A 16,006-nucleotide genomic window follows, 5' to 3' on the forward strand; every position below is an offset into this window, starting at 1 on the left:
CTTTTATGCCGTGACTAGGGATGCTTGCTATATGCCCCATACATGAAGTTGTCTTGTGCCAAGAGCCTGACATCCTGGGCTGAGAAAGCCCTGTTCCGGGACTCTCCTTTGTCCTGTATTGGCCCCTCTTACCCTTGTGTCAAGAGGGACCCTCTTCTTACAATCCAATTGCCCATAGCTGTTCCCTGAGCTCTCTATTCATGCTGAGGTTGAAGCCTCATGGTGGCTGGTACCATGGATCTGTCTCTCACCCAATAGCATGAGCTGGGCCCTCCCTGGAGAAGAAACCTGGGTTCCCCAAGATATGTGATCAATGCCGGGGCCCTGCCAGCAGGCAAGGGGATCCCAAGGCAGTTGCTGGGCATGGAGGCCAGAGGGACATAGGCTACCAAGGAGACAGAACTGAACCTCATATCACCCTACTTGGCCCAGAGATGGCTGGTAGTCAAAGACGGGTAAGACCCCACAGGGTGGGGCAACCTAAGACAGGCACAGTCGGGGGGCCAGTAGGAGAGAACTTGGGGTTCAACAGAGGTGGGGCACAGATCCTCACCCCCCCCAATGGTTCAGGGGCTTGAACACTCGCCCCTTCTGAGGAAGGTCTCCTGTCCCCATGGCTGCTTTCCGCTTCCCATGCCCAGCTCAGATCGGGACCCAGGTAAAGACAGAGACTGGCTGACAGCAGCTGCCCTCTCACTGCAACAGGACTTGTTTCCCATTTCTACCTTGGACCACAGGGAAAGGGGCAGCTGAAGGAAAGGGCTGTGTCAGGATGCTGCCTTCTTCCCTTTCTTCTCCCTCTTTTTTCTAAACACGTCCATGCCTTGTAGTTCTTTTGCTTTCTCTTCTTTTTCTCTCTACTACCCTCCATCTTCCATATCAGCTGACCCAGCTTACTCCTCCTCGGACACCGACACTACCATCAACCACGGCCCTGATGGACGCTTTGATGCAGCCCTTCAACTCGCTGAAGCTTCGGGAAGCCCGTCGCCAGTGACGCTGCCCGCTAGCCAGACCAACAAAGACAATCAAACCAACAACTTGAGAACAGCTGAAATCCCTTGACTGAAGAGGCCGGCAACCTTCTACAGGAATGGGGCTCCTTGTGCACTCCATCCACTATGTTTATAGTTATGCTCACTGTCATTGCTTGCCAGTCTTCTTCCGAGTTTTAAACGGCCCAATCTGAGAGGTGGCCACTGATTTGCATGCGCTATCATTTAAAAAATAAAAAAGGGGGAATTTTCCGGAAGCCGGTCCATCCTTGCTGCTTGACACAGTTGCTGCAGGATAGAAACATCTGCACAGCATATGTTTCAAGGGACCTGGCGTATATAGCATACTGTTCTTAATATGTTTGCTCTCCTTAGCGCTGTGTGTTTTAACCAAGGTCACCTCTCCGAGAAAGGTTGTTTCCCCAGGTAGGGATTTTTCCCTGGAGTTAGGGAGGGGATGAAACTCCTTAACTAAGTGCCAGGTGGGTAGTTAATCACTTTAACTACAAACAATCATGCTTAAGCTACATAATCTTTACTCCTTGGAATGGAGATAAGAAACACCCTAACCTTTGTAATAGAAATTGACAGGATTAAAATCAACTGGTATAAATACGGATGTAACAAGACAATAAATGGCAGAACCTCTCTGGAGATCCAGACCAGAACTTGGCTGGAGATCCTGGCTGGAGATCCTGGCTAGGCTGCTGATCAACTGAACACTGTCTCTGTGTCCTTCCTTCTTCGCCGACTCCATCTACGCCTTTGGGAAGTCCTGGACCTGCTGGGGTTGGACCCCGGCAGTGCTGGCCCTCCCCATTGTAACTCCTGCCCAAGATGACCTTGGAGTTTGGAGTGTGGAGATGGTCTGGGGATTTAATTGTGTGTGTTTTTTGTTTGTTTGTTTTTGTTTTTTTACTTTTGGCCATTCCTCTATTTTGGCTATTTTATTCATATATTTCATTGGTATATATTGCCCAAATCCAGTACATATTCTCTTGGGGGCTTCCTCCAGTGCTGACATACTTCTTCTGGTTTGCTAGTTTCATCTGCTCTCCAGCTTTCAAAATTTAATTGTTTTTATCTTCTTCTTTGTCTTTTATTTGTCTTAAAACTGTTTTTTCTGCTGTTATGATTTGTGGGGATTTGAGTCAGAGTGGTGGTAAACATGTGTTCAATGTGCAGTATTTAGTTGGAATCTCAAAATTTATTTGAACATAAATAAGGGTGTATGATGATATTATCTGTCCAGAGAGTAAGAAGGCAAATCATTATTTACCACATATTCCATGTGCTGAATTCTTCACCAATTCAAAAGAAAAAGGGCTTTGCCCAATGGCAAAGTACTCCCTCCCTCAAAGATTAAAAAAATACAAAGGAAAACTAAAAGAATCAATTCTTGGCTTTTGTGCTTTCAGGACCCAAGTACCGAAAATTTAAAGATAAATTCAGGGACATTTTGAAGGTCACTTTGTCTATACTTCATTTTTGCCCTAAAATCTCAATTTAGACCCTAACTCTGTGTCAGATGAGAGTCCACTATAATCAATCATTCTACTCCACTTTACAGAACCAAAATATTGAAAGTATTCTTGTTCTTTTGTCTGTATGGCTTTATGGAAAAAGTTGAGTCTTGTAAACTCATACAACCTTGTTGGGTTCAAGTTCTAGTTGTGACATAATGGAAATATTACTTAACTTTTCCTCATATTTGCTTTTCTTCCCTCCAGAGTGATTATAGTTATAAGCTACTTAATAGGTTTATTTTAAGAGTTAATATTAGACACTACTTTAAGCACTATGAAGTACTGTGTACATAGTAGATGCTTAAGAGATTAATTTATTGGACCCACAGCTGAAAATTCACTTATTTTTTTCATGGATCAGGTATCTCATTATTTTTAGGATTTTGTTTTAGGCCCAAGAATATTAGCTCACATTTATTGAGCCCTTATCACATTACATTGTACTAAGTTCTTTATATGTATTGGCTTATTTAATTCTCAGAAACACTGTGAGTTAGCTACTATTGTCATTTGTGTTTTGTAGATAGGTAAAATAGGGACCAGATAGGTTAATTGACTTACTTCTCAGGGTCACAGAGCTGTTAATTGGTAAAGCTGGAATTTGAACCCAGAGTAATAATATTCCCAGCCTGGTTTAGAAGAAAGGATGAATTCTCCCTTTTATTACTTGACCTTCTGGAAAATTCATAATTGCTTCTCATATCAGCTTACTGGAAAAATCATAGGAAAATTATTTTAGGAAGAATATGAAATATGATATTTATATGTTGCATTCCTTTAGTCAACAATATCTGTTCAGCCACACTTTAAAAGGATCATTCACATGATCAAGTGGGATTTATCCCTGGGACAAAAGGATGGTTCAATATACACAAATCAATAAATGTGGTACATATCACATTAACAAAATGGAGAATAAAAATCATCTCATCTCATAGGTGCAGAAAAAGTATTTGACAAAATTCAACATTATTTTATGGTTAAAAACTCTTGACAAATTAGGTATAGAAGGAATTTGCCTCAACATAACATAGGCCATATATGACAAGCCCGCACCTAGCATTGCACTCACTGGTGCAAAGCTGAAAGCTTCTCTTATAGGGCCAGGAAGAGGACAGGGGTTGCCTGCTCTCACACTTTTATTTAGCATGGTACAGGAAGTCCTAGCCCGAGCAGTTAGGCAAGAAAAAGAAATAAAAGGCATCCAAAAGGGAAAACAGGGTGGAGGTTTCTCAAAAATTAAAAAGAGAATTACCATGTGACTCAGCAATCCCATCTCTGAGTAGATATTCAAAGGAGATAAAATCACTGCCTTACGGAATTATCTGTATTCCCATATCCATAAAGCATTGCTCACACTTGTCAAGATATGGAAACAGCATAAATGCCCATCAGTAGATGAGTAGATAAAGAAAATACAGCGGTGGGCAAGAGTAGGTTTATAGTTGTGAGTACGTGAAGCACAGAGTTTCTTCTTGTATTATTTATTCTTGTATTATTTTTCATAGGAATAACTGTCAACCTACTTTTGCCCACCACTGTATATTCTACATAAACACAATGGAATAGTACTCAGTTTCATAAAAAAAAGAAAAGAAATCCTGTTGTTTTCGACAACATGGGTGAGTCTGGAAGATATTATGCTAAGTGAAGTAAACTAGACCCAGAAAGACAAATACAGCATGATCTCACTCACATGTAGAATTGTAGTGGGAGTAAAAGCCAAGCTCATAGTAACAAAGAGAATATAATGGTAGTTACCAGAGTCCTGGGCCTGGGGGCAGCGGGGAGATTAATAAAAAAAAAAAAAAAGGAAAGTAGATTGATGGTTGTCAGTGGCTGAGGGAGGGGGATCATGGGCAGTTATTGTTTAATGGGTACAGAATTTCAGTTTTGTAAGATGAAAGGGGATCTGGAGATGGATGGTGGTGGTGATGTTGTACAGCAGTATGAATGTACTTAATACCACTGAACTGGACACTTAAAAATGGTTAAGATAGTAAATTATAGGGGAAAGAAAAGAAGAAAATCCACAAAACAGTGGGTGAAGAGGTGGGCACACGTGTCTGTTGCCATGAGAATGAGAGGAAGGCAGTCTCTAGATGTGTACTACATAATATACAAAAAGTCTTTGAACTGTCTTAAAGAGACCATACCCAGCCAATGGCACTCTATATTTGCCTCCCAAATAGAATTTGGGCCTTTCTATTTTTAGGTGCTGTTCATGTGACAACCCCCTTCCCCCCCACCGCCCCCGCAATTTTTTTGTTCTTTTTTCCTTCTATAGAGCTGCCAGAACTTTTAACCTTATTTCAAGCCCACCTCTATCTGCCAAGTTCATGGTGGCATCTATCTACTTGTCCCTTTGAATTCATACCTTTTCATCATACAGTCCTTAAGTTATGTAATGTACTATCGATGACCCCTTACATTTTGCTGTTTTGTCCATTTAGCTTTTGAAGGCAAGGTGTCTGATTACCCTAATTAGGCTGTAGATTCTTCCTCTATTACTTTGCAAAGACCAAAGCAAAAATGAAAGCACATAGTGGGTACTCAATTTATGGTGGTTAATTCCATCTTTTCAGGAGTATCTAATTAAAACTGGAATTTATACACAAAGAATAACTTTAATCTATGGCATGCCTCCGAAGTGCTTTAGAAGGGGAAAGTGGGGGAGAATATTCCTTTTTTGCCTAGCTCAGACTTTGTTTTAGGCCATCTACTTTAATGACCTCGTCCTCCTCAATACCTGTGCAACCTCATTGCACGGAGGATAGTTAATAAACAGTAGTTTTTGTCCCATTCCAAGCTGCTGTTAGGTTTGTGTTAAGGACTAGACAGTTGCTATGCTTGTCCACTGTGCTATTTTGTTCCTGCCTATTTCTGAAGTATTTGCAGTTGTCGAATTTTACTTTCTCTGGAGTCAAGTGACTACTCTACATGGACAGACAAGGAAATAAAAGAATTTAATGTAAACACTGCAGTTTTTCCAAAGAAGTCAAGTTCTTTTGAGAAAGGGGAGATAACGATGGAGGTTGCTGCTCCGTGTGAAAAGGTGAGATGCTAAAAAACAGTGAAGCCAGCAACAGCCGCCCTGTTTGTTCAGTGTTGGGTGAATGAAAGTACTATTTGTACTTAGGAAGATAGAATCTGAAATGGTCATATTCCAGCTTCATAACATGCTTGAGAGTGTGGCTCCATTTTTTTGGTCTTTTTTTTTCTTCATCTTTGATGTCCAGCTGGTATTTTGAGACAGAAGTATGATTATGGAATTGGATTTGAAGAGCAGCACTAAATCATTCTCACTTGGTACTTGACCTTCATCCTAAACAGAATAGATTTCATGGAAGAAATCAGGTTGGGGAAGATATAATTTAATTCTGCCATGGGTCAAGCAGAAAGGTTAAGTCCTTCAACTTCCTCGTTCTATGATACTGCTTGGTATGGTTCTGAAAAAGCAATTTTCTAATACTAGAATCATTTTGCCCCCATCCCATGTTTTTTTTATTGAATTACTGTAATACATAAACACATTGAAAATAAGTTTTTCTTGCTAGTATTTATTCCTGTATCTTTTAGGAAGTGATCCATTTTACTTTTTTGTGAATTAAATTTAAAAATTATACTGATTCTATATTGACATGCCAGGAGGAAAACTACTTAGTATTTCAAAAACATGAGGCTGAAATTTTATTGTTTGTGTAAAAACGTTATTGGAATTAGATGTATTTGTTTTCTTTCCCCTCTGCACCCCAAGATGACAATGAGAGTTATTGGGAGGTTTCTTCCATGTGATTCCTAGGGTTTTACATAACCTTGCGAAGGACTTTTTAAAAAATATATATATTTTATTGATTTTTTACAGAGAGCAAGGGAGAGGGATAGAGAGTTAGAAACATCCATCAGCTGCCTCCTACACACCTCCTACTGGGGATGTGCCTGCAACCAAGGTACATGCCCTTGACCGGAATTGAACCTGGGACCTTTCAGTCCTCAGGTCAGTGCTCTATCCACTGAGCCAAACTGGTTAGGGCTGCAAAAGACTTTTTAACTAAGGAAACATCAGCTCCTCTTTTTTGTCAAAATCTCCCTTCAGGAAATTCTCCATTCACTGAACTCAGATTTACCCTGTCTAGAATATGGTGTTAATGGCTATTTTCCTCTCTTGAAGGAGAAATCTTGTCTCTGGTGTTAGGACTTAGTAGCTATTAACTGAAAATACTAACCTCCTAAATACTCTTGCTGTGGTTGGTTTCTTTGCAGTCATAGTCTGGTCCACACATTCTTCTCATTTTTAAAATTAGAAATTGTAACCATTTCCCTAGGTGTCATAGGCAACTCTTCTTACTTTAGCTTCTTTTACCTCCTATCTCCTGACATGTTCAAAACAGAGTGCTCCAAAATAAGAACACTGGCTTGTCATCGTCTCCTTCCCTCCAAGCAGTACCTTCCATGTGCATGTCAACATGGTGTTGACCTCTTATAGCTCCTGGTAACCCTTTTTCCTGACTCTGGCCTTCAACTTTGCGCCAAATAGCAAGTTAGGATTTCAGCTGTCATTTTCTACCCACCCAACTCTTTGTTCAAAGTGATTCTTAGTTAACATTCTCCCATCTTTCTTGTCTTTGCTTGGAATGTTCTAATAAAGAATTCCTTCAAATGTGACCTGATTTACTTGGTGGGTGGTCTCATTTTGGAGGAGATGGTAAGCATGGAGCGATGCCACCTTTCTATAAAATGGCAGATTATCTATTGGGCTGTTTGCCTGTGGACAGAGTGAATATGATGGTTTGCACACACTTGGGAGTGCTTAACACCATACGGGCAGACCATACGGATTCCAGACCACCACTATAAAGAAAGTATTGTAATAAAACAAGTTGTTATCCTTTGGTCATGGAGGGTCTTGCCTTCAATTTGTAAAAAAAAAAGTGCAAGAGTATCTCTGAAGCGCAATACAGCGAAGCACAACGAAATGAGGTATGTCTGTAATTGTATCAATTTTATGGAAGACTCGGGGTCACAAAAAGTCAGCAAGACTTGAGCTGATTCTAATATATGGCTTTCTTATAACAAAATAATGATAAAATAACTGTCTCTAGCATTCCTGTGGCATGCAACTACAGATAGAAGTTCTAAAGGGGACCAATCAAGGCAGATATGAAAGGCTCAGTTCTCTATCCGGGATTGCACCATAGGTCTCCTGACTCAGGTAAAGCTCAGAGGCCCATGCAAGGCCCAGCAATCTCAACATACCACACAGTAACTCGGTTTTTGCAGGCAGGGACTTGATTCTCTCCCCTTTGGCACCTGGCACAATGCTTTGCACTTGGTAGGTATTCTTAATTTGTCAAATGAAATAATGATTTCAGAGAGAGTGACAGTAAGTGTACCACAATATGTACTTTACAGAGCACATGGGGTAGCATGATTCACAGTCTGGTTGGGACTAAAAGGCATCTCTCTACTTGCCTTCTGACCATCATTCCATTGTGTCATACCACTATGACAGACTGGTCTCCTCCCCACCTGTAGACTCTGACTTCTCTCCAAGGTTTCTCCAGAGAAGATAGTCTGGTTTGCAAAACCTTAAACATCAGGTACTGACTTCAAGCTGGCTGCTGCCCCATAGTGGTAGGCTAAGTAGTATCTTTATTCCTTCTTGAAGAAGCAAACCATTCAAAAAATTGTATAGGTATTGTCTCCTCCCCTCTTCTCCATTCTCTTGACTTGTGTCACCTTAAGAAGCAACTGGTGACATTATGAGGAAAGGTGTAGGGGGAACTTTCATTATCATGAGAAGTGTATGGATTCAATTATTTTTTTAATCTTGCGGCCCCTCGGGCTTCTTGTGTCCTATCCTTCTCCCATTAGCTGCTAAAAGCCCTAGATGGTGCAGCCACTCTTGACATCTAGTCATCAAGGAATAATCTTTCATTTGTCTCAGACATTACTGAGTATCTATAATAATAAAAGCATAGTATGCTAATTAGACCGAATGTCCTTCCGGACGACCTTCTGTATGAAGCCGGGGCTGTGAGGGCCGAGGCAAGCTGCTGCGGCTGCAAGTTCGTGCATCAGGCCTCTAGTCTGTTATAAGCCAGGTACTAGTCTAGGTACTGTTGATAGAACAGTGAAAAAAATGGGCAAAAATCTTTACCCTGACAAAGATTGTATTTTAGAAAGAAGAGACAAATACATAAGTGAAAATGATAGTATGTCAGGTGGCAGTGCCATGGAGAGAGTAAAGCAGGGAAAGGGAATTGCTCAGAGAAAAGGGCTAATGACTTTAAACAGTGAGGTCAGGGAAGGGTGCCTGGACAGTGACACTTGGACAAGGATCTGAAGTCGGTGAGGAAGCAGGCTGTGGAAGCTGGAGAAGATATTAGAACTCGCTTTTGACCTGCCCAGATCTAATATCCTGTGACGCATTGGCCCAAAGGGGAACTTTCAGGAATGTTATTATACTGGAATTGCAGGGTATCTTGCAATAGGAAAAGAGCCAAGACAGATGCCATCGGTAGAGGAGGGTGTTTGAGACAGTGCAGTGCTGGGCCTTATGAAGGGGGCGTGTGCTGCACCTCCATGGTCCCCACTCAGAGTTGATCACTTAACTCCTGGACCTCTGTAGGCATTTGATTTATAATATCCATTATTTTGAAGAATAATATATGGGTGGAATCCAAGTAATGTTTCCAGGTCTCTGCTCCTTTATCTGGAATGCAGACCAGTTAGTTCCCCATCCTTTTGCTCTTCCCTTACTCTTAGGCTGATCTCTCACCTGGGGCTGGTGTGGCTCAGTTGTGTAGGCATTGTCCGTGCACCAAAAATGTTGCCAGTTTGATTCCTGGTCGGGGCACATGTTCGGGCTGCACGCTTAATCTCTGGTCGGGGGTTGTGCAGGAGGCAGCCTACCCGTGTTTTGCTCTCGCATCAATGTTTCTCCCTCTCTTTTGCTCTCCCTCTCTCTAAAAAAGTCAATTAAAAAGTCTTAAAAAAAAAAAAAAAAGAAGAATGTTTGAGCTCTCCCAGGAGGAATGGAAGTTCAGGGTGACATGGGACAGAGCTGATGTGATCCCCTATGGACAGCCACATGTGGACCGAGACCAAGAAGTGTGTGTGAAATGGAAATGGAGTGTGGACACTCTTAAGAGTTAACCCTATCAACTGCCAGAGAGAGGACAGAAAACGCTACGCACCAAATGAGTTCATTGAATTGGGTGGGAATTCCGAAGGCCAAAGGACCTCGACAATAAGCACAACAAATGCGAGGAATGAAACCACAAGAAAAATATGACCCTGGAAGACTGGGGGAAAGGGTGAGAACAGGGCTTGATGCCTGGCACGGCATTTCCCATCGCAGCGAGTCGGTGGCGTGTGTTCTCCCGCATGGAAGCTGAGCGGTAACAGAGATGGCTCTCACATCAGCGAGCGCTCCTTCGATGGAGCCCAGATCTGTGCGAAATCTATTTCTGAGAGGCGTCTCCGTCGTGCTCTGTTGAAACTCAGCCTCCAGGAAACTCAGATGGGAATTTTGAGGGGAGAGGAAGGGCTTCCAGGGAGGTGGTTTGAAATCCTTTGAGCTGCGTATAAGCAGCGTGAACTTTCCATGTACATTGACTGTACATTAAGCGCACTTTAAATAGGAAAGGCCTCAAAGGCACTAGTCTATTATGAGCATAAACAGCAATTTAAAGTGATATTTTCCCAGAGAAAAGAATCCAAAGGAATAAAGATGCCAGAACTGGGTCTTGGGCGCCCCCCACGGCCCCCGCCCTGTTCATTTGTGAGAAAATGTGCTTTTGATTGATATCTACCCAAGACTGTTCAGCATGGCATATTTTTGATGGTTAATGAATGTTCAGAATAGTAATTGAAAACATTTGGGGTGGTGCCTCCAGGCACTTTTCCCAATACCTCCTTTATTCGTTCCAATATCTGGAACACAAAGACTGAGAATGGAAATAATTGCTCTCCTTTGCTTGCTTTCTCAGGAGTCTGAGTGCTCATATTCTGTGTCCCTGCAATACCTTCTATGCTCACGAATTCTTCACTTTCATTTTTAGTAACAGGGCCAGGCCTTTTTCTGTGAAAAGGAAGAAGACTATGCCATCCTGCAGAAGAAGGGACCCGCGATGTGTCCAGTGTACCTCCTTCTGCATCTTTTTTCTTGGGAGTTCTCCCACCACAGGGAGATGTTTATAGAGACGCGGGGTTGCTCTCGAGAAAAAAACATTTGGTTTCTAATTCAGGTCGATGCACTGAAATGAAAAGGTGTTTCGCCACATTTGCACGTGCTTTTCTCTTTCCTGTTTATATTTGAGTTTTGCAGTCACACATTTTGCGTTGTTGGCTTTTGGTCACAAGACACCACACCAATGAGATGCTACTGAGGACTATCAGATCATAACGACTTAATAGCATCTTGGTAATGCGTCCAGTTTCTAGCTACTCATATTTGTATACAGTGTAATTTCGTATGTAACTTGGAAAAATAAACATAAGAAACAGCACCATTAAACAACAGACCATGAATTTCAGACTTCATTTACACAGCAGTAATGCTCTACTGTTAAATAAACATGGAAGAGCTTTCCATTATACTCTGTCGTGGTTGAAAATATTGGTCATGTAATAACCTAGTCAGTTAATATATTTGTTTTAAATTAGATCACGACATTTAATAAAAAGAAATGTGGGACAGGAATAAAAGGGTCAGAATGCATCATTGCTTAGCACCAAGATATGTTACCTCTTTAAGATGTCACAATAGTATTTCAGATACTGCACAGTATTTTATGGACTTAGATACTACACAGCATGGCATTTGAAAGTATGTTAGAATCCTTAAAGACTTCAGAGCCTTTTTTTTTAACTGTGGTTTTTGTTTTATTATCAGGTATCCTGAAGAATTGTGAATATGAATAGTAATAAGCTGCCATTTTTGGAGGTATACCATTTAAGGAGTATGCTAGTGGTTTTACATATATTATATATGATCCTCACAGTAATAATACTATTTCCATTTTACAGATTAGAAGACCGAGGCAGAGAATTTAGGTAACTTACCCAAGAGCATATAACTCACAGTGATAGAAAGGGACTTTAAATTTAAAGACAGATATAAGTCCATCTGTCTTTAAATTTAAGACCCTTTCTTAAAAAAAAAAAAAAATACATTTTTTTTTTTTATTTCAAAGAGGAAGGGAAAGGGTAAAAGAGAAACATTAATGATGAGAATTATTGATTGGCTGCCTCCTGGGTCTTGGGCGCCCCCCACCCTGTTTTTTTTAATTTTTTTTATTTATTTTATTTTATTTTTTAATTAAATCTTTATTGTTCAGATTATTACATTTGTTCCTCTTTTTTCCCCCCATAACTCCCCTCCTCCCAGTTCCCGCCCCACCCTCCACCCTCACTCCCCACCCACTGTCCTCATCCATAGGTGCACGATTTTTGTCCAGTCTCTTCCCGAATCTCCCACACCCCTTCCACCCCCCCCCCCAAGAATAGTCAGTCCATTCCCTTTCTATGTCCCTGATTCTATTATAATCACCAGTTCATTCTGTTCATCAGATTATTTATTCACTTGATTCTTAGATTCACTTGTTGATAGATGCATATTTTTTGTTCATAATTTGTATCTTTACCTTCTTCTTCCTCTTCCTCTTCTTAAAGGATACCTTTCAGCATTTCATATAATCCTGGTTTGGTGGTGATGAACTCCTTTAGCTTTTCCTTATCTGTGAAGCTCTTTATCTGACCTTCAGTTCTGAATGGTAGCTTTGCTGGATAAAGTAATCTTGGTTGTATGTTCTTGGTATTCATCACTTTGAATATTTCTTGCCACTCCCTTCTGGCCTGCAAAGTTTCTGTTGAGAAATCAGCTGACAGTCCTATGGGTATTCCCTTGTAGGTAACTGAGTTTCTTTCTCTTGCTGCTTTTAAGATTCTCTCTTTGTCTTTTGCTCTTGGCATTTTAATTATGATGTGTCTTGGTGTGGTCCTCTTTGGATTCCTTTTGTTTGGGGTTCTCCGCGCTTCTTGGACCTGTAAGTCCATTTCTTTCACCAGGTGGGGGAAGTTTTCTGTCATTATTTCTTCAAATAGGTTTTCAATATCTTGCTCTCTCTCATCTTCTGGCACCCCTATAATTCTGATGTTGGTACGCTTGAAGCTGTCCCAGAGGCTCCTTACACTATCCTCGTATTTTCGGATTCTTTTTTCATTCCGCCCCTCTGGTTGGGTGTTTTTTGCTTCCTCGCATTTCAAATCATTGACTTGATTCTTGCGCTCCTCTGGTCTGCTGTCGGGAGTCTGTATAATATTCGTTATTTCAGTCCGTGTATGCTTAATTTCTAGTTGGTTCCCCATCATAACATCGAGGGTCTCATTAGTTTTCTTGTAGATCTCATTATGTTTATCGGCGGCTTCTAAACAGTTCTTGAGAGACCTTAAAAGTGTGGTTCTGAACTCTATATCTTCCATTGACAATTTTGTCCTGTTTCTTTGTCTCCGCATTTTTTATGCTTTCTTGGTGCACCCCCTAGTGGTCTTTGTGCACAGTCTTGTAGTTAAGCCTTGATTGTTGTAGCTAATACTAGGGAGGGTTTGACCTCCAGGCCAAGTGGCTGTGGGAATCCTGTTTTTTTTATTGATTAAGTTATTACATATGCCTCTTGCACGCCCCACACTGGGGATCGAGCTTGCAACCTGGGCATATTCCCTGACCAGGAATCCAACTGCGACCTCCTGATTGATAGGTCACCACTCAACCACTGAACCATGCCAGCCAGGTGATTTTAAGACCCTTTTCACTCCACCAGTTATACCAGAATCTCAAAGTATGAGGCCCAGGTGTTAATATTCTTTAGAAGATTACCTTGGAGATTCTAACATAGAGCTATAGCTGGAAAAGGCTACACTCACACCATTATGTCTTTCATGAGAGCAAGTAAAGAAACCTTCTTTGATACTTGGTTTATTTGTGGGGATGAAGAGATCAGTGCAGAGTTGGGAATAGAAGGATTCGTCATTCTCCATTATCTTCAGGTGTGAAGTTCCTCCGTTCCTTGCAAGGAGAAGAAGGAATATGTTATGTATGCAAACACATGTGTGAATGTGGGACACTTGCCATGTGTCCTTAAGCATGGAAAACTATTTAATATAGTAGATATGTAGATGGAATATTTATATGGAAAAAAAATTTGGAAGATGTTGTGTTAAGCTATGTGCCCACTGATAACAGGGACCAAAGAAAAAGAATTGAAATGTTATGAATACAGAATAAAATGTTGAATAGGAGTGTGTGTGTGTGTGTGTGTGAGAGAGAGAGAGAGAGAGAGAGAGAGAGAGAGAGAGAGAGAGAGAGAGAGATCTCTTTGGGTTCATTATTAGTCTAAAAAATTACTTAAGAGCAAAAGTCACTGGATTTGACAATTGAATGTTTACTTGCTCTCTCCTTAAGCAGAGGTGGTAGAAAACCATTTGGGGGGGTGGGGGGATTGTTAGTGGTAGGGATAAAGAAGTACTTAACTGTTCTTATTTCACATCCTTGATATTGGAAGTTTAGGTCAAATCTTATTGTCCCAGAACCTGGTCTGTGTTGAACATGTCATAGATTTTTGATTTATTTATTTATAATTTTTTTATTGATTAAGTTATTACATATGTGTCCTTATCCCTACGTTATCCCCATCTCCCGCACTCATGCCCTCACCCTGCTGTTGTCTGTCTCCATTGGTTAGGCCTATATGCTTGCATATAAGTCCTTTGGTTGATCTCTACCCCTTACCCGCACCCTCCCCTACCTTCCCTCTGAGGTTTGACGGTCTGATCGATGTCATAGATTCTTAATAAAAGTGATTTACCAGAATGTAGTTTCTCTTCTTTGCTCAATGTGGTTTTCATAGTAGTGGGAAATTCCTTCCCACTTTTCTCTGCTGCCCAGTGGGTGAACCTCTAAAATAATTCCATTCATATCTTTGTGTAATGTTCAACTTGGCTCCCCCACTCCATACCCTGCTTACAAATCAGCCCTCCCCCCAAATTTATGGCTTTGGGACACATGGTTCTTTGCAGATTTGGGGGAAATTAGCTATCCAACTGCAATGGAATACGACCTCATCTCAAATGTCAGTAATCCACCAGCATAGTGTGCTTGGAGCTGTTTAACTTTGTTATAATGTTAATTTATTTGTATTTTCAAGGTAGGCTAGTGCTGCAAGTCACTACGGAGGCTAATAGAATTGAACATTATCATTATCCTTATTATCATCAATTGTTGGTTGCAAGGAGGTTCTAAAACTTCTAGTTTTTCTGGTTCATATTCTGTTTTACAACGGGAAAAGATTACTACTAATAGTTAACTTGACCTTTCAAAAAGTTTCCAAAAAATAGACACATACGGATTTTACTGGATGGACAGGATTTGTCCTCTGTCTTGGAGTTCTGCAAAGTCTAGATAAGTACATGGTCATTAGCAGGGCTGAAGTTAGAGATGTAGTTAATCAAGAGAGGTGTTAGCCTCGGGCATTCCAAGCCAATTTTAGGTCCCTCCACTTTCTGAATTAGATCATTCTTTGATTCTGTTACTTGCAGGGTGAATGGACATTTCAGGGAAGTCAGTGGTTCCACGTGGCCCCTTATTCACCATCAAGAACACTGCTCACAAAGTATTGGGGTAATTCTCCAAATTCTCCCAGCTTTCTCCCCTAACATGGGTCTTCTCAGTAATTCCACAGGCCCAGGGACCTGAAGTTAGTGTGTTTCCTCAGTGACAGGGGACAGGAAAAGACAGAAGGGAGTCTCACATCCAGGACTCTAGGTAGTTAATCAATCTCTTCAGCAAGAAAAAGGGACATCTTGGACCTTTTATAATGTTTTTGGTGTCCAAGGTATAGGTTCTTAAAAATAATTTTAACCCCTTCCTAATCTAGTTGTGACTTTGACCCATGATGTCTTTGGATGACTTTCTTTGGGATACGAAAGAGAAATGTCTACTCTAATCTATTTAAGGAGAAATAAAGACAACGCAGATAGGATTCCCATACAAGGGAATTTCCAGCAGGGTATTTGCAAATGTTATTTCTTCTTTCTCAAAGAAAGCACACAGATATCTTTTGAGAAAGGCACCTTGGCCTTTGGCCTTCCTTGCTTAGAATAATGGTTATAACATTATTCTCTCCCATGTTCCCATAGGAAGGAAAACACAATACAAATATAATAGTACTGGGATTTCAAGCCCCTTGGGCACCAGAGGAAAGTGTCATTTGTAGATGAGCTTACCCTTGGAAGAGGAAAAGCTAGTATGATGTGGTGGGGGATGAATAGATCAGGACAGGAAGAAGCAGACCAGATGAAGCAGCCAGGGTCTGAAAGACCCACTGGGATTGTCCCCAAGGCACTGTTTTATACTTTGAGACTCTTTGCTCTCCCCTTCCAGTGTTTCACATTCTCTCGTAGGCATAGAATCCCAAGAAAGGT

The 16,006-nt window shown here is 41.0% G+C and overlaps 1 protein-coding gene across 1 annotated transcript in view; it reads left to right on the forward strand.

Annotated features, from left to right (window-relative positions):
- Positions 1-16,006, forward strand: part of LOC118668255 (procyclic form-specific polypeptide B1-alpha-like) — a 163,370-nt gene that overhangs the window by 65,488 nt on the left and 81,876 nt on the right. The gene's annotated exons all lie outside the window — the stretch shown is intronic.

Source organism: Myotis myotis, unplaced genomic scaffold (genome assembly GCF_014108235.1).
Source record: "Myotis myotis isolate mMyoMyo1 unplaced genomic scaffold, mMyoMyo1.p scaffold_m19_p_13, whole genome shotgun sequence".
Lineage (NCBI taxonomy): Eukaryota > Metazoa > Chordata > Mammalia > Chiroptera > Vespertilionidae > Myotis > Myotis myotis.